Below are 21,076 nucleotides of genomic sequence, written 5' to 3' on the forward strand. Positions count from 1 at the left end.
TTGTTTCTCACAGCAAGGGACCTAGCTAAAAACCTCAAACTCAACTCCTCTCTGCGAATGGAAAGGGGAGGTATGCCAGAATCAACATAGAGACTGTCAATGGGAGATGTTCTGTAAGCACCTGTGCAGATGCGAAGCCCAGCATTGTGAACAATATCAAGTTTTCCAAGTAAAGTCTTTGTAGCTGACCCATATATTTGGCATGCATAGTCTAACTTGCTCAGACACAAAGATGTATAAATTCTAAGCAAAGTTGTTCTATCAGCACCCCAATCAAAATGCGATATCACTTTCAGAAGTTCAGTGACTTCTTAACCCTGATAGATAGGTCATCTATATGGGGACCAAATGTCATTTTCTTGTCGAAAATGACTCCAAGAAACTTGACACTATCCTCATATGGCAATATACAATCATTTAAGAAAAGGTTGGGGATCTCTTCCCTTTTACGAGTACGAGTAAAGCGAATGGCTTTGGTCTTCTGAGGAGAAAACATGAATCCGCGAGAATTTGCCCATGCGGAAGCAGCATTTATTGCAATTTGAAGATTTTGGCATGCTTGTAGTGCAGATGATCCACTACAATAAATTGCAAAGTCATCGACAAATAGTGATCCTTGTATGTCAGGAGGTATGCGACTAATGAGACTATTAATTGCAACAGCAAACAAGGTCACACTCAATATGCTGCCTTGGGGGACACCTTCTTGCATGTAGGATGAAGATACAGTGAACCCTCGCTACTTCGCGGTTCGACCATCGCGGATTCACCACTTCGCGGATTTTTTTCATAACCCATGTCTATACATATATTGCGGATTTTCCGGAAATATCGAAAATACCGCGATGTGACCGATGGTGCGAGATTGGAGAAAGTAAGGAAAATTGAATCATGATTGATTTTCAATATAAATGAAACTTTGAGGAGCAACAAAGATATCATTTGTTAGAGAGATAGAGAGAGGTAAGGAATGGGAGGTAGTGAAAAGTAGCCCACAGAGAGAGAGAGAGAGAGAGAGAGAGAGAGAGAGAGAGAGAGAGAGAGAGAGAGAGAGAGATAGGTAGAGAGAGAGAGAGAGAGAGAGAGAGATAGGTAGAGAGAGAGAGAGAGAGAGAGATAGGTAGAGAGAGAGAGAGAGAGGGGGGTTTAAATGTAATAAACAAAAAAATTTGATAGGTTATAACACATTGGTGCTTATGTAATATCAACTGTATACTGTAGACGGTTTGAATAAGTTAAGAAATGGTATAAATGATACTTTGTTAGTGTATTCGTACACACTCAAGAGCGGCAGCTAGATGACAGCTGATCTAATCACAGCCAAAAGTAAAAAAAAAAAAAGTCAACAATACTCGATTTTTAACACACCCGAAATTTAAAAACAAAAGTACACGCTTTCTTAATGTGCAATTAACTATTTAAAGAGTGGCAATTTTCTAGAATAAAATGATATTTCCCAAAAAATAGTGGTTTGCTGATGAAATCGGATGCCCTATTTTTAGCTAAGATTGAAATGGATGTAGACTCGGCCTAATTATTTCGTTTCGTATTTAATTGACACTAAGAAAACTAATTTTAGTTTCTTCATCTAAATGTAAGTATTGTATAACACGAGAGAGAGAGAGAGAGAGAGAGAGAGAGAGAGAGAGAGAGAGAGAGAGAGAGAGAGAGAGAGAGAGAGAGAGAGAGAGAATGAATCAGCTGTTGTAATCAAATGGCGTGTTTTTGTTTCGTGAGAATTTCATCGCCACGACTTTAACAACAACATACTGTACTGAACTTTACAGTATTATACAGACTACTGTAATATGATAAAGTAAAATATTTGTAATCTATTTTATATGAAATAGGGCTATTTTTGTTTTGTTTAAAATTTACATTTACGTATGTAAAACAACTCACTCTCTCTCTCTCTCTCTCTCTCTCTCTCTCTCTCTCTCTCTCTCTCTCTCTCTCTCTCTCTCTCTCTCTCTCTCTCTCTCAGATTGTTTTCCTGCTTTGCTACGTATGTATGATTTTATATAGATACGGTAAATAATATTTGTAATAACATATTTTATAAAAGCTTTTACTGTAATATCATTATTTATCACTTTCATCATGCGGGTTAAATTCCTTAGTTTGTTTACTGAGCGTACTTTATGACGCCGTCGTTTCAGGCGGCGTCATAAAGAAAAAAATTTCATTTGGAAGACCTAAGAAAAATTAAGTAAAACATTATTAATAACCAAATCAACATACTGTACTGAATAATCAATATAATTGATGCAAAAACTAACCTATAAACAGATGTGTAAATGCATCTGTTTCTTCATTAGGATCAGAGATAAACGTAAACAAAACATTGGTTGCCATTTTTTATCGTGCTTTTTGGCGTGTTTAGGAAACGCATGATATAAAGTCGCCTTTAATATTTGTGCCTGTTTTAGTTTAGGGTACTGTATTACATGCATTAAGTGTTCTGTACATTAAAGGGTAGTTTGTTAACAGTACTACGTACAAGGGAAGGTTTTAAAAGTCTGAATATACATGTTAAATAAATAGGTAAATATGGTGTTACTACTTCGCGGATTTTCACCTATCGCGGCCGCGTCTGGAACCTATCTACCGCGATAAACGAGGGTTCACTGTAGTTCTGACCCTACTCTCACTTCAATGGAGCGGTTTGATAAAAATTCTTCAATAAAAGAGAACATATGTCCTCCTATACCCCACGAGGCCAATTGCTTTAAAATACCACCCCTCCAGGTGGTGTCATATGCCTTTTCGAGGTCAAAAAAGACACCCACCACCTGGTTTTGGTTAGAAAAAGCATTTGAAATTTCCCTTGATAACATCAGCAAAGGGTCTAGAGTACTTCGGTTCTTCCTAAAACCAAACTGTCTGTTAGATAAAAGATTTTTTGATTATGGATACCACACAAGTCTTTTGTTGATCATTCTCTCAAATAGTTTGCATATGCAACTGGTCAAGGATATGGGCCTATAACTAGATGGCAGTTCTGGGTCTTTACCAGACTTGTGGCCTGGAATTACAATTGAAGTATGCCAGGAATCAGGAGATGTATGGGAAGCCCATAGACCATTAAAGGTTTCTAATAAAAATTCCTTGGTATCCACTGGAAGATGTGATATCATTTCATACCGGATGCCATCCTCACCTGGGGCAGTTAAAGAAGAGCTGGAGATAGCATTTTGCATCTCCTCCATACTAAAAGGCAGGTTAAAAGCTTCAGTATTTGAAGAAGCAGGAGGAACAACAGATGTCGATGCTCTAATTTGTTGAAATGCTGGGGAATAGTTGTCAGCACTTGATACATGAGCAAAGTGCTTAGCAAGAACCTCTGCTACATCTTTGGGGTCAGATATATATCTATTATTTTCCCTTAATATTGGTAGAGGCTTAGGGATGAATTTACCTTGAAGTTTTCTAATCTTGTCCCATATTTCCTTTGAAGGAGTTTTGGTATTAATATTAGATATATATTTCTTCCAAGATGCTCTCTTTGCTTTTTTAAAAATTCTTTTTTGTTTGGCACAGGCTCTAAGATATGCTATTCTATCTGCTAAATAGTTTGTCCTCAAGTATCTTCTGAAGCAAGTTCAGGTCACTTTTCTTGCGTTGGCACATTCTTTACTCCACCAAGGAACTACAGAGCGATGAGGTAAACCGCATGTTTTAGGTATAAACTTGCTAGCATTATCATCAATAATATTTTCAAGATGTTGATAGGCATGCACTGGAGATGTAAATTCATCATATTCTTTATCAGTGTGTGAACAGTTTTCATAAGCTGCCCAGTCTACCTCATCTATCTTCCATTTTGGTGGACACTGAGAAGGAAGATTATGGACATAATTTAACATTATTGGCCAATGGTCACTGCCATGTAGGTGTTCATTTACTGACCAAAGGTAGTCCAATCGAATGGATGAGGAACAGATTGACAAATCAATGGCTGATGTAGAGTTGTGGAATACATCATACCTAGTTGGAGAACCATCATTCATTAGTATTACATCATTGTTGTCGATTAATTCTTCAACAAGATTACCCCATCTATCGCACACATTTCCACCCCATAAAGTATGCTTTGCATTAAAATCACCTATTAAAATAAAAGGGGCAGGAAGCTGATTGATCAATTCTTGGAGGTCAGAAAGTCTAAGCCTTCTTGGATTACCAGCATGATCTAAGAGGAAAAGTTCTAAGGATGGTTCAATATATAGCGAGCATAAAGTAATTTTTTTCCCGATATGAGTTCTAACTGCACATGCCTGTAGTGGTGTATTGAGTGGGATTGTTTCAAATTTTACAGATTTGTGAATAATAAAACCTGTACCACCTTGAGCTCTTGCAGCTTGCAAAGGAGGGGATCTACAAAAATGATAATTGAGTCCAGGATTAAATGGTTTGTCACTGATCTTGGTTTCCTGTAGGCAAATTACCTTCGTGTCTGAGTCCCTGGTTAAAGTTTTTATTTGCTCAATGCTAGTACTTAGACCTCTGCAATTCCACTGGATGATAGACATTATCTTTTGTTATTATTTTTCTTTGTCTCATTTGTCTTTTGGGACTTTTCAGATGAAGCCATGTAAGGCCTGGAGATGGAAGGCTTTACTAGGCCACCACTCTTCTTTTCTTTCTTTCTAGGATCTTTATAAGAGTCAACCTGAGGATCATGAGCAGTAGGGCACTTACCTGACTTAGATGAAGGTGAGGATGATGGGGACCTTTTCCTCTTTGGAAGATCTTGTTTTCCAATCTCCATCAAATCAGGTAGAGATTCTGCCTGAGACAATACATTTAAGGTGGTGGAAGCCACATTGGCTTCCTTGGAGGATTGTGCTAGAACTTCAACAGTTCGAGCACTTAACCCAGAAGGCTGGGCTACTACCTCTAGGGGAGATGCTCCTATCGGTGACAATACTTTTGGTGTGTTGGACACCATATTGACCTCTTTGGAGGTTTGTGCTCTGGCTTTTATAGCCTGAGCACTTGACCCAGATGGCTGGGCTACTACCACTAAGGGAGATGCACCTGACGGGCCAGGTGCTGCCACTGGTCCCCCTGTGGTAGTAAGGGGTAGTGGATTATAATCTTTTGTTGGCATCTTAACCGCGCAGGCAAAATTAAGTTGCCGATTCAGTAAATGCTTTGCATAACCTACACTTATATGTTCAGCATTTGCTTTCAAGATTGCAGCTTCTTCATTTTTGTATTCTCTACATCTTTTATCATTTGGTTTATGATTATCTTTACAGTTTGCACAGGTTGTATCTCTGTTGCATTGGCCATGTTCTAACAAAGAACAGTTAATACAGATTTTCGTATTATTGCAGTACCGGGAAGGGTGACCGTACTTGAAACAATTAAAGCATTGTAAAGGCCTAGGTTTATATTCTCGAACACGTACTCTTTCATTCTCAATAATTATATGATCTGGTATAACAGGGGTTTCAAATGTTAAAACTACCATGCTTGTTTGAGGGATCTTACTTACTTTCCAAACATTAGCAGGGCACATGTCCAGAATTTCTGGTTCTGAGAATTCATATAGATCTTTATCAAAAACTATTCCTTTACCATAGCTGAAGCTCATATGTGGTTTAATATCATTAATAGGATCAATTTCTGCAATCTTCATGCCACAAAGCATGTGAGCTTGAGTATCTGATTTTGCATTAATCAAAACAGATTGCTTACCGTATCTACTAATATCCTTACTTTTAATTAAACCAACTTTTTTTTGTATAAATTTACTAATCTTATAATAGTTATAATTATCTATCTTTCCAGATGCAATTATCCATGTTGGGGGCTTGGGGGTTCTTACTTCTGGAAGTCTATGCTCTATTTCTTTTTCCATCCATTCTTCTGGTTTATATACCTCTAGGTGTCTTGGTGCTTTATCACATAAAGCCCCAGAAATCAAACAATTGTCAATTTTTATGCTCTCTAAATTTTTATTTGCTTCTAAAGCAATCTCAAAACTTGAAAATGATACCCAAGCTTCCCAAAAGCCTTTACTACCATTAAGCTCCATTAAAATTTCTTTGATTGCTCCAAATCTACAGAAGACTTCATGAATTATGTCATAGCTACAACCAATTGGTATGTTTTTTAAGTGGAGAATTTTCAGATTTTTTGTTGGATCTGGTAATGAGCCAGAACCAGAGAGTAAAGTATTAAGGTTATTACAAGCATCATTTTCCACCAGTGCCGATAAATTGTCTTTAACAACACTGGTCAAAGAAGTATTGTTGGAGGAATCCTTTTTATTGCCGAGGTTGTCAACAGAGCTTTCCCTATTTAAACAAGCAGAAGTCGTCAACGGTGTCTGGGGTTCGCCATTTGATCCAGGGGTACGGGGAATATTAAGTTTACTCATTAATTATTTTTTCAGGGGGAGGGAAGGGGTCATAATAACAATGAAAAAAAAACAATGGAAAAAAATATAGTTTAAGGGAGAGAAAAAATTAAGACTGTCTGAAATTCCAAAGAAGACACCGTTAGCCTTTCCTGGAATTAATTTCTCCACCAATGACACCTGTGAAAGCTGCTTACCAAATGTCCACTCCTTACCCTACCACAAAGGGATGGTACCACTATGATTAGAGTGGCTTAAGTGTATGCCAAACCCGCTTGATGGGACTGAGAGCATTTCAAGAATACAATCATCCCCACTCTAATCATAGTGGCAGGCAAACCGGACAGAATGCCGAGAGTCCTATCTCTATAAAATCGCCAACCCCTGGAATCCGAAGGCCAAATTTCCTAAGAGATAGTTCCGCGTGCCAGTATGGGAATACTGACACTCCTAGGTGTCCAAACATTTTCGGGCAGTTGGCAAGACCACCACAGCTCCCACAATTGATTTTGAAATAAAAACAGATCATGGATACAATGTCCCCTCTAAAAAACCTGGACAGTGAAATGGGTAAAAGAGTTTTGACAGCAAGGTTGGAGACAGCTGATAATTATGAAGGAGGAATAAGCAATAAGAGGTAATAGAAAAAGAATGAGAATAATTTAGAGTCAAACTGAGGAAAAGAAATTCCTCAGTTCGAGAGCCCTCTTGCCCGTCACAAGCCTTCAGCACGGGAATGATATGCCGTGCTGAAGCCCAATGACTTCATCAAGGCATTCTCTCGTTAAGAGGGGTTTGAGCAAGGAGACCAGATTCTCGTTTGGCACCCACCACTCGAGGTCCATTTATCCCTCTGGTCCCATGGGGATCAGAATGTCGGGGGATTCGAAGGCCTGATTCCAGTTGGACTTTAGCCGCCATTGGAGGGAACGTACCCTGAGGCAGATGTTGGGAACTAGACGAGCCAGAAAATATAGGTGTCTGAGGAGACATAGCCACCTGTGGGCTGGGATCTCTTCTCGTCTGAGAAGGTCTCGTGACCTTCCTCATCTTCACTACCCTGTCGTCTGATGGGAATGCTTTGTGCAAGTTGTTGTCTATAATCCTTCCTAAATATACCAGGCTTTGAGTGATAAGCAGGGATGACTTCTTGACATTTACCATAATCCCCAGATCTTGGCAAAGTATCAGAAGTTTGTCTCGATGCTGAAGAAGGGTTGCCACCGAGTCAGCTAGGATCAGCCAGTCTTCCAGATAACATAGGAGACGGATGCCGACCCTGTGAGCCCAAGATTACACAAGTGCAAACACTCTTGTAAAGACCTGGGGTGCTGTGGAAAGACCAAAGCACAGTACGTTGAACTAGGGTTTGTTGTCCAGACTGAATCTCAGATACTTCCTTTAGTTCCAGTGTGCACATAAAGTCCGGTGGTCTTAGCGCTTGCCTGACAGTGTTTGCCGTCTTCATGTTGAACGAAGTATGTTTGACAAACTTATTCATTGCCGAGAGGTCGATGATTGGTCTCCAGCCTCCAGATTCCTTTTTTACAAGAAAGAGTTGACTGAAGAAGACTGGGGAGTCGTCGAGGGCCTCCTGGAAATCGCCCTTCTCTAACATGGTCTGGACTTTGGCCTCAAAGGACCAGCCCCTCTGCTGATCCCATCACAAAGGAGCTTTTTGACAATTCAAGTCTTGATCAGTGGAGGGAGAGATGAAATGAACAAGACACGATACCCTGAATGAATCAGGGAGACTATACAGAGTTCGGCCCCGAGCTGAATCCACCCCTTCCAGCAGTGATGTAGGCATCCTCGCCTGGTGGAAAAGCATGGGGATTGCCTATCCTAGCGATTGCAGCCATGGCCGCTACCTCTAGGTTGCCTCCCTCCATGGGAGGAATTGGTGTCTTTCCTGTCCTTGCCTGGAAAGGGCTTTTTAGATACCTTGTCTTTTGCTGTCGTTTTGCTCATCGAAGGTTCAGGTTGGCTGGTTTGCGGAGGAGCTGGTGGTCTGTAGGTCCAGAATGTCAAGGCCCTTTGGAGGAAGGAGTCCTGGTGGGACTTCCTCCATCTCTCCGAAGCCTGCTTGATGTGTCTAGGCTCAAACAAAAAGGAACCCACCAAAGATGAATTCTGGAGTCTTGCAATCTCGACGTTAGGGACTTGGTGATGGAACCTCTCAGCTGATGAGTCCCTGCGCTTCAGGATGGTGTTGGCCCACAAGTTCACAACATCGTGGGCTAGGAACTCTATGGTAGTAAGGTCTCCATTGTCTTCCTGGTACTTTCCTTGGAGAAACCCACAGTCCGTACCAGGATCCTTACGGATCCTAACCAAAGATCCAGCCATAATGTAGACTACATGGCATACTTCGCTACCTTCCCCTTGTTCAGGATATCTGCGGCCGCGAAAGCGACCTGACGACCGGAAAGCCTCTCCAGCGAGACACACTTCGTTAGTTCCTCTAGCAAATGGTGAAAGGAAGAGCCGGGCGGGGCTCGTCAAGGACCTCAACTCCTCTGCTAGACACCCTGGGGTGGGAGAAGCGGCCGAGAAAGCAACCTGACGACCGGAGAGCCTCTCCAGCGAGACACCCTTCGTCAGTTCCTCTATTTAATGGAGAAGAGGAAGAGCCACGCAGGACTCGTCAAGGACCTCATCTCCTCTGCTAGACACCCGGAGGTGGGAGGAGCTTAGAGGACGAGCCCGATCGGAGAGATGCAGAGTACTCCAAGAGCAGTGGCACCCTTACACCGAGCACTCTTCAGTCCCTGAGACCAGGGAAAAGCTGCACTGGATTCGGGGGCTTCCGAGTGCCTAACCCACGATCCAAGACCATGTCTTTGCTCTCTTGAGGAGCCATCTCTGGGTCTGCTACCCCATTGAGGGCCCTCATACATGCCAGAACTTGCCAAAAGGGTTGCTCTGATTCCCTCTGATCACCTTCCGATGTGGGACAGGCAGCCTAATCATCGTTGTCCACCGCCGAGATCTCGTCTCGGGGCGAGACGTGGTCGACATTGAGCTGCCTGACTGACCCCTCCATGAGTCTAGAAATCCTTGAAGAGGATTTTGGCAGTGTCTTGGAGTCTTTAGGCTCCCCTCCTAGGAGAGAAAAATCTCCAACAACGAAGGTCTAGATGGCATGACCTTCTTCTAATGGATACCCTTAGAGTTAAGGATGGAAACCTGTACGGGTTCCGAGGCTGTGACACTGCTGTCTCATGGAGCTTCTTCCCTTGGGGATGGCCGGGATGAGTCTGGCAAGGACTCTTCTCAGCGTATGCCTGGCTGAGGTGATGAGTAAGCAAGAGGGAGAGGGGGAGAGGAACTAGCGAGGTTAGCCTCTACCATAGACGGCCTGACTGGAGTCAGCTTAACCCTAGATGACGCGATGACGACAGGGACTCCTCTCTTCCTCTTCAGGGGGGACGAAACAATGGCGCTTTGCCTTGGATCCTTAGATAGGGAAGACTCTTCCATGGGAACCCCAGAGTCTCCGAAGGGCGCGATGATAGTATACCTGGCACGAAAGCATGTGAAACCGCCCTGACCAAGGCTCTGAACCAGGGTTGTTTACTGATGGAGGTGCTGTCCGAGAATTCCCCTGAAGGGAATGAAGCCGAAGGGTCCCTCGGAGGAGTCTTCATATTCGAAGAGGAAGTCTTTAGAAGCGTTGAACGATGTGATGTCGGTTCCTTTTTAGGGGCGGGCAACTTCGTAATCTTGAAAATTTGCAGCGTGCCCTTTTCCTCCTTCCCTGCAGGTCGCGCTGTTATGCGTTTGCGGGGAGGGGAATGAGGCGTCAGCGATCGGTGAGAAGAAAGCTTGCCTTTCCTCATTGAGAGAATTGAAGTTCTTGGTGGAGACGACCTGGAAAGCTGCTTACCTTTATGTTCCTGCTCTGAAGGAAGACTCTTAGCGGTAGGGTATTCACACGTACCTACCTGGCGATGGGGGACCTGCTGTTGGAGGGGTGGTCTCTTAGAAGAGGTAGACGATGGCTGGCGATCAGTGCGTGGCTGACGATGATTATTCTCCTTAGTCGGCAAACAACAGGAGTGCTTCGGATGCTGATGCGTTAGTGAGAGCTGACGAGTTGGAGCTAGATCAACTGTTGACACCCGACGAGAGGGTGAACGGTGAATAGACAATCAGCGAGCTAGAGATCGATGAGTCGGGAACTGACGCTCTGCCAAACGACGTGCTGTTGAGGTGAAGGCTGTTACGGCGAACAGCGAGGTTGACAAGCAGGTGACCAACGTGTCCTAAACGGCAAGTTGGTGATCGGTGATCAGGAGATCGGCGAACAGGAGATCGATGCATAGGCGATCAGTGATTGGGAGATCAGCAAGCAGGAGATTTACACCTAGGCGCTCGGGGAGTCGTATGTCGGAGAATCGGAGATTTACGATCATAAGACCGATTTGTTGGCAATAGGCGAGATGGAAAAGAGCCAATAGGTGAAGATCGGCGAGCAGTAGGTTTGTGAGCAAGAGACTGATGAGCAGGTGATAGCTGAGCACGAGATCGGCAAGCAGTTGGTTGGCGAACAGCCGAATAATGATCTGGAACCGGGATGTGCCCTTTGGAAGGGCGAACATCCTCAGGAGAGGATTGCGAACGAGCTCTCTACGGGGAGTCACGAACCGTGGTTTGTTGACAAGCAGGCGAGTCCGGAGAAACGTGCAAATGTTGGGAACAAGTAAAACCGAGACGAAAAAAGATCATTCAAAGAGAACTGCAGTGACGAAGGTGAAGCGCCAAAGAGGTATCTTTTCGCCGAAGGCGAAGTAGCACCTCTAAGGTGAAGCAGCGGACGAGCACAGTGGAGACTACGACCACAGTGGAGTCTACGACCACGGTGACTATGCCCCCAGGGCAGGAGGATCAGCAGGCCTCCAAAGAGAAGCCTCCAAGAGTGGCCTCTCTCACGAACAAGAGTGGGGATCACTCGCAAGAGAGACATGCCTTGGACTTTGCTCCACACCCGAAGGATGGTCAGCAAGGGGGGTGGAAGCGTAGTCCTCAGCAGCGGGGGAGCAGAAGATGAGGCTGGAAAAGAGTCCGCTGGCATGGCAGAAGACGAATCCTCCGACACCATGTCATCAACCAGGGCTAAAGTATCAACTTCCGACGCCGATGAACGCTGCAACCGAGCACCGCGAAGAAGCAGCTGCAGCAAAGCCTTCTTGGAAGACAGGCCAAGCAAACCCACGGAGTCAAACCTTGTGAACCGAGATTGTCCTGGAATTAACTGGTCTACGCTACTACTGTACTTGACAGGTCGCCGGAGGAAACAGTTTGAGCAGGAGCTCTGGAGGAAGGTCCGGAAATGGAAGAAGCCTTACAAGAAACCTTCGAAGAAGAAGAATCCCGCTTAGCTTTCTTCTTTTGCTGGCACCCGAACCTTTCCCACTGGGAGGCAGACCACTCCCAGCATTCGACGCTCTTGTTACTCTCATGACACTGTTGCCCCCAGCATGGTCAGCAGGAAGGTGCAAACACAAACAAACTGGAAGAAAAAAAATATATTAATGGCAGTCCAAAAAATAAGGGAGGAGGATGAGTAGTAACAACCATTCTCCATTCGAGCCAAAAGCAAAGTGAAGCACAGTCACAGGTGCGCGAGTGAGAGGGATCACCAACTACCCTTTTACCGGCCGCTAATTAGCGGGATGCGTAGTTAACCCTCGCTAAATTCTAACGGCTCGCCCTTTTACAGTTACGGAACAATTATTAGTATTTTTATCCATTACAAGAAAGTATCAGTGTTGAATGAACACTTAATATATACAGTTACTACGGTCAAAGTCTATTTCACAAGAATTGCCCAATTTTGTAACTTACATCTTGAGTCCTATTAATAGGGCTTGTAAAGCTGTCTTAATTCAAAAGAACTTTATGGCAGTCTCTTCATAAATTAAGCCAACTCATTTACTGCTTTAAACCTAGTTTTGTTACTGTGACCTATGCTTTACTACATAAATATCACAAATGCTTAATAATCACACAGAATTTCTTGATTTCCATACTACCTATCCCATTCTTGGGCTGCATATAAAATTCCAAGAAAAAAATAATAAATATTCTTACAGGCTTCTAAATTCTAAAACTTTTTTTTCATAAAGTTGCCGATTTCATCGCTGTGTAACAAGAAATCCGAAAATGTCAATAAAACTTTAATTTGTAGAACTCCACCACATATACCATTTTAAAACTGTCCATTAAAAACACCATATCTATGTAAGTACTGTACAAGGTAGTCCCAGTTCAGCTTAGCTCTGGTTTATTAAGAGAAGAGATTAAGCTACTTACGTAAATCCTCAGATTTTCCGTCACCACCAGTAACACTTCAACATATGATTAGTGTTGCAATCATGAGAGTCTACATGTAACAATGGTTCCCATCCTGTTTAGCATACTGCGAAGACGCCAATTGACTACGTAGACGGAAAAAGATGTGCGATTGTTACTTTGTTAAAAAATGTTATTTTTATAATAAAATAAATTTTTGAATATACTTACCCGGTGATTATATAAGCTGCAACTCTGTTGCTCGACAGAAAACTCTACGTTAAAAATCCGCCAGCGATCGCTATGCAGGTAGGGGGTGTACTTCAACAGCGCCATCTGTCGTGCAGGTACTCAGTACTCAATGTAAACAAAGAACTCAATTTTCTCCTCGGTCCACTGTGTCTCTATTGGGGAGGAAGGGAGGGTCCTTTAATATATAATCACCGGGTAAGTATATTCAAAAATTTACTTTATTATAAAAATAACATTTTTCAATATTTAACTTAGCCGGTGATTATATAAGCTGATTCACACCCAGGGGGGTGGGTAGAGACCAGCAATAAATGTTTACATTATTATGAGCTAAGGATTTTTTATTTCATTTTAGCAGTTATCAAAATAACAAACTTAAAATAAATAAGTACCTGGTAAGGAAGTCGACTTGAACAATTACTCTGCCTTTTTAAGTACGTCTTCCTTACGGAGCCTCGCGATCCTCTTAGGATGCTGAGCGACCCCTAGGAGCTGAAGTATCAAGGGTTGCAACCCATACAACAGGACCTCATCAAAACCTCTAATCTAGGCGCTTCTCAAGAAATGACTTTGACCACCCGCCAAATCAAGTAGGATGCGAAAGGCTTCTTAGCCTTCCGGACAACCCAAAAACAATAATAAAACATTTCAAGAGAAAGATTAAAAAGGTTATGGAATTAGGGAATTGTAGTGGTTGAGCCCTCACCCACTACTGCACTCGTTGCTACGAATGGTCCCAGAGTGTAGCAGTTCTCGTAAAGAGACTGGACATTCTTAAGATAAAAAGACGCGAACACTGACTTGCTTTTCCAATAGGTTGCGTCGATTATACTTTGCAGAGATCTATTTTGTTTAAAGGCCACGGAAGTTACGACAGCTCTAACTTCGTGTGTCCTTACCTTCAGCAAAGCTTGGTCTTCCTCATTCAGATGGGAATGAGCTTCTCGTATTAACAGTCTGATAAAATAGGATAAAGCATTCTTTGACATAGGCAAAGATGGTTTCTTAACTGAACACCATAAAGCTTCAGACGGGCCTCGTGAAGGTTTAGTTCGTTTTAAATAGAACTTAAGAGCTCTTACAGGGCATAAGACTCTTTCTAGTTCATTTCCAACCATACGATAAGTTTGGAATATCGAACGATATTGGCCAAGGCCGAGAAGGCAGCTCGTTTTTGGCTAGAAAACCAAGTTGTAGAACATGTAGCCGTTTCGGATGAGAATCCGATGTTCTTGCTGAAGGCATGAATCTCACTGACTCTTTTAGCTGTGGCTAAGCATACCAGGAAAAGAGTCTTTAAGGTGAGATCTTTCAGGGAGGCTGATTGTAGTGGTTCGAACCTGTCTGACATAAGGAATCTTAGTACCACGTCTAAATTCCAACCAGGTGTAACCAAACGACGCTCCTTCGTGGTCTCAAAAGACTTAAGGAGGTCCTGTAGATCTTTATTGTTGGAAAGATCTAAGCCTCTGTGATGGAAGACTGATGCCAACATGCTTCTGTAACCCTTGATAGTGGGAGCTGAAAGAGATCATTCTTTCCTCAGATATAAGAGGAAGTCAGCTATTTGAGTTACAGAGGTACTGGTCGAAGATACGGAAACTGACTTGCACCAGTTTCGGAAGATTTCCCACTTCGATTGGTAGACTCTAAGGGTGGATGTTCTCCTTGCTCTAGCAATCGCTCTGGCTGCCTCCTTCGAAAAGCCTCTAGCTCTCGAGAGTCTTTCGATAGTCTGAAGGCAGTCAGACGAAGAGCGTGGAGGCCTTGGTGTACCTTCTTTACGTGTGGCTGACGTAGAAGGTCCACCCTTAGGGGAAGTGTTCTGGGAACGTCTACTAGCCATCGAAGTACCTCGGTGAACCATTCTCTCGCGGGCCAGAGGGAAGCAACTAGCGTCAACCTTGTCCCTTCGTGAGAGGCGAACTTCTGCAGTACTGTACCTTGTTGACAATCTTAAACGGAGGGAATGCATATAGATCTAGATGTGACCAATCTAGGAGAAAGGCATCTATATGAACTGCTGCTGGGTCCGGGATTGGTGAGCAAAATATTGGGAGCCTCTTGGTCATCGAGGTTGCGAAGAGATCTATGGTTGGCTGGCCCCAGGTGGCCCAAAGTCTCTTGCTTACATCCTTGTGGAGGGTCCATTCTGTTGGAATTATTTGTCCCTTCCGACTGAGACAATCTGCCATGACATTCAAGTTGCCTTGGATGAACCTCGTTACTAGTGATATGTCTAGACCTTTTGACCAGGTGAGGAGGTCCCTTGCGATCTCGTACAACGTCAACGTCAGAGAGTAGGTCCCTCCTTGCTTGGAGATGTACGCCAAAGCCGTGGTGTTGTCCGAGTTCACCTCCACCACTTTGCCTTGAAGGAGAGACCTGAAGCTTTTCCAGGCCAGACGTACTGCCAGTAGCTCCTTGCAGTTGAAATGCATTGTCCTTTGACTCGAGTTCCATATTCCCGAGCATTCCCGACCGTCTAATGTCGCACCCCAGCCTACGTCCGATGCGTCCGAGAAGAGAACGTGGTTGGGAGTCTGAACAGTCAGGGGAAGACCCTCTCTTAGGTTGATATAGTCCTTTCACCAAGTCAGACAAGACTATCTTTTCGGAAACCGGGATCGAGACCGCTTCTAGCGTCTTGTCCTTTTTCCAGTGAAAAGCTAGATGGTATAGAAGAGGACGGAGGTGTAGTCTTCCTAGTGACACAAATTGATCCACGGATGACAGCGTCCCTACCAGACTCATCCACAGCCTGACTGAGCAGCGTTCCTTCTTCAGCATCTTCTGGATGGATAGCAGGGCTGGGGGCTGATCGTCTTGTTCAGCAACGTCCTCATCAGAGGGTTCCTCATCCGAAACTGATGAGGAAACGGCAACGGAGTGGGCAACGTCTGACTCGCTGAATCCGGTCGCACTGGTGGATGCGTGACAGAGCCGGACGCAATATCATGGAACTGCTGCACAGTCTGTGAACTGTCAACAACCATGGGTGCGCGAGGAAGCACAGCGTCAACCCGAAACTGTCTAGACCGTCTGGGTTGTGCAGTCAACACCCTACCGGGTTGCTGAGGTTGACGCACTGCGTCACAACAAGTCACCTCTGCTGGTTGTTGAACGTCCTGAACGTCAACAACCACCTCCGAGCGTCGCTTAACGTCAACGTGCGGCTGGCAACCCACACTGGGTCGCATCGGTGGAGGAACCACCTCAACTGGCAGACGCGAGTAGGTTACCTCAGCGTCAACAGGGCGCACAACCGACCGGTTGGAAGGTTGTTGGCCAGAAGGTTCTTCTCCGCATTTAAGTCCTCTATCAAGGACGCAAGCTTGGACTGCATGTCTTGCAGCAAAGCCCATTTAGGGTCTACGGGAGCAGGTGTGGCAACAGACGGGGTTAGCGACTGAGGCGGAACCGTTTACCATCCCTGAAAGCCTTGTTATGCGTGACATAATAGTACAGCAAAACTTCAAAGGCTCGACAACAGCTGAGAAGTTGACCTGTAAACAACTTGGAGCGTCTCCTGGCTAGGCGCCAGGGAGAGTCTACCAGAATTGAGAAGTCTATCTGGGCAGAGGCATGAACTCCCAAGCCGAGAACTTCTCTCGTGTCATATCAGACTCTCGCTCTATAAACCAGTTTAAAGGAAGGGAAAGCAAAGGCTGTATCCCCCAAACTCCTCCTGGTGAAAAACCAGTCGCCTAGCCAACGTAACGCTCTCTAGGAGAGCGAGAGAGCACTAGCTTAAAAACAACGGCTTCGAAGTAGCTAGGCCTAGTGTAAGCTCTGACGTTTAGGCGAACGAGGAGCAGCAGTTACAAGATCCGGACGAAGATCCTTAAAAAAATCATCATGATTTAATTAAAGTCCATAGGAGGCTAAGCAGCTTAAGGCTCCTCTCCATCTGACAGAGTCCTCAAGGGAATATCAGTAGGAGGGAGAACAGCAACTTCCTCATCTACAGGAACCTTGTCCGATAAAAGCTGAGTCTCTCACTGGTGCATTAGTAGCGGACCAGAACGCAACGTCATGTAACTGCTTGACAGTCTGTGAACTGTCAACAACTGAACTGTCAACCACAACAGGTGCGTGAGGACGTACAGCGTCCACTCGAGACTGCTTTGACTGCCTAGACTGAGCAGTCAAAACAACTCTAGAATGCGGAGGTTGACGCACAGCGTCAAAACAAGTCAACTCCGATTGTTAGTGAACGTCTAGAACGTCAACAGGAGCATCAGCCAGTGGCCTAACGTCCAAATGCGGCTGAAAAACCACACGAGACCGCATCGAGTGTGGTTCTAAACAACCTGACTGACGTGACTAAGCTACGCCAACGTCAACAGTAAGCACAAAGGAACGTTAGGTTGGCTGAAAGCCAGGATATCGATGAGATAAACGGCTAGACTCAACGGACTAATCGGCAGAATAGTCTTCCATAAGGGAGGCAAGCATATACTGCATGTTTTGCCATACAACCCCTTAAGGATCAACGGAAATGGTTGTGGTAATAGACGAGGGTAACGTCTGTGACCGCAACACTTTGCCTACAAAAAAAGACTTTCGGAGTCTGTGTTACGCTTTTGTTAGGCGGCGAGCAGTTATCCGATGACTGCATAGGGTCAGAGCTGTCCTAATGGCTGTAACCAGGACGCTGGACCTGTCCTGAAAGGACTGACTTTCGCTTAAGGGCTTCGAAACCTTGTGACAGGTTTCTTATGCGAAAAGTCTACGGATGGCGAGGAGAAACAACGTCTCTCTCGTCTTATGGTAGGGGAGATCTTGGTAAGAAACACCCGATACCATAGAGGGAAAACGTCTGTTCGTTGGTCAAGGCCTCTCGAACCCATAAGTCTTTTGACATTACTTCTCCCCTGGGCTTGGGAGCTTGCAAGAGGTCCCGGACTAGGTGAACGACAGGCACGAACAGACGAACCCTCGGACGCAACACTGTAACACTTTGCGCCTCGGACGCAACACTGTAACACTTTGCGCATATCACTTTATCACTTCGATTTTCTGTTTTGCACTTATTTCTACCTGAAACACGCAATTCTACCCTTCATTAAAAGGTAGTAATTGCGAAATTAGTCGTATAATGCAAGCTCATAATACCAGCAAAAAACAGAAAACATATTTTAAGATAAAAAGAAAAATCAGTGGCTGGGAAAGAGACTAAACACTAGTTCATATAACTACGTTTTCAATCTCTCACCGCACATAGCCTGGGGACGAGAATAAAAACCTAAAAACGTTTTATCCTTCCTCCCCGTACAGAGACTAGGGACGAGAGTAACACGAGAACAACGTTACCCGCTTGAACGGAACGTTTTCTCTCCTCTTTCTCCCTCCGTCTCTATCTCTCTCTCTCTTTCTCTCTTGATTTCGCACCTAAGAGAAGAGTCCAATTATATATCGTCAAAAAAACATGTTATTTGACTAAAGGAAAAAACTGAAAGGTTTTTCAAATAAAAAGTTCCTTTAAATTAGAATTTAAAACATTTAAGCTAAGAAAGAATGAACAAAACGTCAGAATCGATTTACTCTTACTGCAAAGTGAAACCGTGCTACACTCTCTCTCTATCGTAACGATAGAGCGCATGTTGAACGTCCTGAACGTCAACAACTGCGTAGCATAAAAAAACTAAACGTTAGTTCATCTTTGAAAACAGTACGAAGACTATCAAAGAAATTCTTTCATGAAATATTACATTTAAAAAGTTTTAAATCCTTTAAAAGCTAAAGACGATATAAAGGGCTCAATGTTGATTAACTTCGGTTTCCAAGTTAGGACCGCCTACTCTCAGGAAAGGTCTATATAAACAAAGCATTAAAATTTATTTTATATGTTTATAAAAAATGGAAAGTTAATCGAAGAGGCCTAATAAAGGCGGAGAGATATAAAATATATAGAGGAAAATCTATAACGTGATAAGATAATTACTAAAAGCCTAAACACACTTCCGTCTAAGGGAAGGGTCGGCCATTTAAAAGTGAAAGAAAGTCCATACTCTCTTTGTCACCATAATTAAATCTATCCAAAACGAGTTCAAGTTTTGAGATGAAGATAAAACACCTGCATAGCGAAAGCTCAAAACTAGAATAGTGTACTTCACCAATAGTTGTGAAAACAAATCCAGTTAGCACAGCGAATTAGTAGGTCTTGCCGGTAGCCCGACAGAGAGAAAATTTGAGTTCTTTGTTTACATTGAGTACTGAGTACCTGCACGACAGATGGCGCTGTTGAAGTACACCCCCTACCTGCATAGCGATCGCTGGCGGATTTTTAACATAGAGTTTTCTGTCGAGCAACAGAGTTGCAGCTTATATAATCACCGGCTAAGTTAAATATTGAAAATTCAATGCTGTTTGCAGGTTTAAAGGCCTCTTATGAGTGGCAGAGGCAAGGGACAGTGACACTGCTATAGAGACTGACCATATATACATATGATCAGCGCCCAAGGCCCCTCTCCACCCAAGCGAAGACCAAGGAGGACCAGGCAATGGCTGCTGATGATTCAGAAGATAGGCCTGTAGGCTTCCCCAAACTCCCCCCCCCCTCCTTAGCTCACAAGGATGGTGAGGCTGCAGCTACCAAAGGAACTAACGAGTTTGAGCGGGACTCCCCAGTCTGGCGATCACCAGTCAGGGATATTACCACATAGGCCACCACAACCTTAAAATTTACCATATATGGATACAAACATGATTTTCTTTAATTTCGCTACTAGGCCTACAATGACACTAAGTAAGCATTTTAGAGCACCTTTTCAATTCGTTACCAGTAATTAATGCTCCGTTTATAAAAAAAAAAAACCTACAAATAATGCAGGTCCTAAAAATCGATCCAAGCAACATGGACAATGTAAAGTTTAAGTTTCATATTAAGCAAATTTTGATCATGGGTATTTTGATAAATAGTAGGCATAGCTTTTCTTCTTACCATACAAACACGTTTACTAAAAACATCATTTGCGAGCTATACAAATATCAGAGCGCTGCCTTCAATTCCACACATGAAAGGTCACATTAAATCTTAATATACTTAAATGAATTCAATACTGCAGACTACACTTACAACATCATATGCTATACCTATACCTAATAAATTGAGGATTGAATTAAATATTTACAACAATTTTAAAATAAATCAATATTATTTCTCACCTATGTCAATCAATTACTGTATAATAGCCAAATTGTAGTCACTGTTGTCCAACATGTATAGTTCAATTTTAAAACCACAATTTTACCCATGTCCTGGCTACAGTTCTCTTACCTACCCTCTAAGTTAGTCTATTTTATATAAATCACAGCCAAGTGTGAATTTCCACTAAAATTTAAGAGCTTCATAGAATTAATAAAATTAATTTACACACAGCCTCTGGAGAAAAAGCAATATAAACACCAGGCAAGTATAAATAACAAAAACGTATGATCAAAATATGACAAATTTGGAAGCAATTTGTATTTTTCCTAATACAAACCTGGAGCTATTTACAGTATAAGGATATTACTTTTGGTGAAGGTGAAAGAACAAGCCATAAGACTTTTAGCGTGGGATAACCCACCAGTAGCTAGTTAGGGGGAGGGGGGGGGGGTAGCCAGCTACCCCTGCTCACTCACACACCTGGATTGAGTAACCACTTTGCTTGTAGGTAGGACTTCTCAGGGGACAGGTGCTGGTGGGCCAATCTGTATAAATAGCTCCAGGTTTGTATAGTTAGCAAAAATACAAATCACTTTCAAATATATCATTTGTTCCGTCACCCAATACAAACTCTTCACTATATATATAGTGATGACTTGATCATTAGGAGGGTGGAAGTCCACACTAACTGGTTATTGGCATTGACCTGGAGTTTTCACCGTACGTACTCTACACGTAACTGGTAGGAACCTCAGCGCCTTGCTAAGTACTTTGCTATGCACGGACAGCTGCCTACACAAGCTGTGTGCTTGTGATACTAGCAATGTGACCTGATCTGGATAAGAGTTCTTCCGAGCTACAGGAATCTTCCGATAGTACCTTGTACCTTACCCTATCCCCCATTGCAAGGGGTATTGCGGACGCAATAAGTATTACTGTACTGTATTTCTATACTAGGTTACACAAGGGTAATGATCTTACCTACCGATAGGCGAGATCAGCTT

General features: G+C 43.4%; 1 long non-coding RNA gene across 1 annotated transcript in view; it reads right to left on the bottom strand.

The window, feature by feature from the left end:
• LOC137627795 (uncharacterized) overlaps nucleotides 1-12,817 on the bottom strand; it is a 53,520-nt gene extending 40,703 nt beyond the window's left edge. The window contains exon 1 of the long non-coding RNA XR_011041222.1: nucleotides 12,689-12,817. This is a non-coding gene — a long non-coding RNA (uncharacterized lncRNA). The remainder of the gene's footprint in view (nucleotides 1-12,688) is intronic.
• Between the last annotated feature and the right edge of the window lie 8,259 nt (nucleotides 12,818-21,076).

Source organism: Palaemon carinicauda, chromosome 35, assembly GCF_036898095.1.
Source record: "Palaemon carinicauda isolate YSFRI2023 chromosome 35, ASM3689809v2, whole genome shotgun sequence".
Classification (NCBI taxonomy): Eukaryota; Metazoa; Arthropoda; class Malacostraca; order Decapoda; family Palaemonidae; genus Palaemon; species Palaemon carinicauda.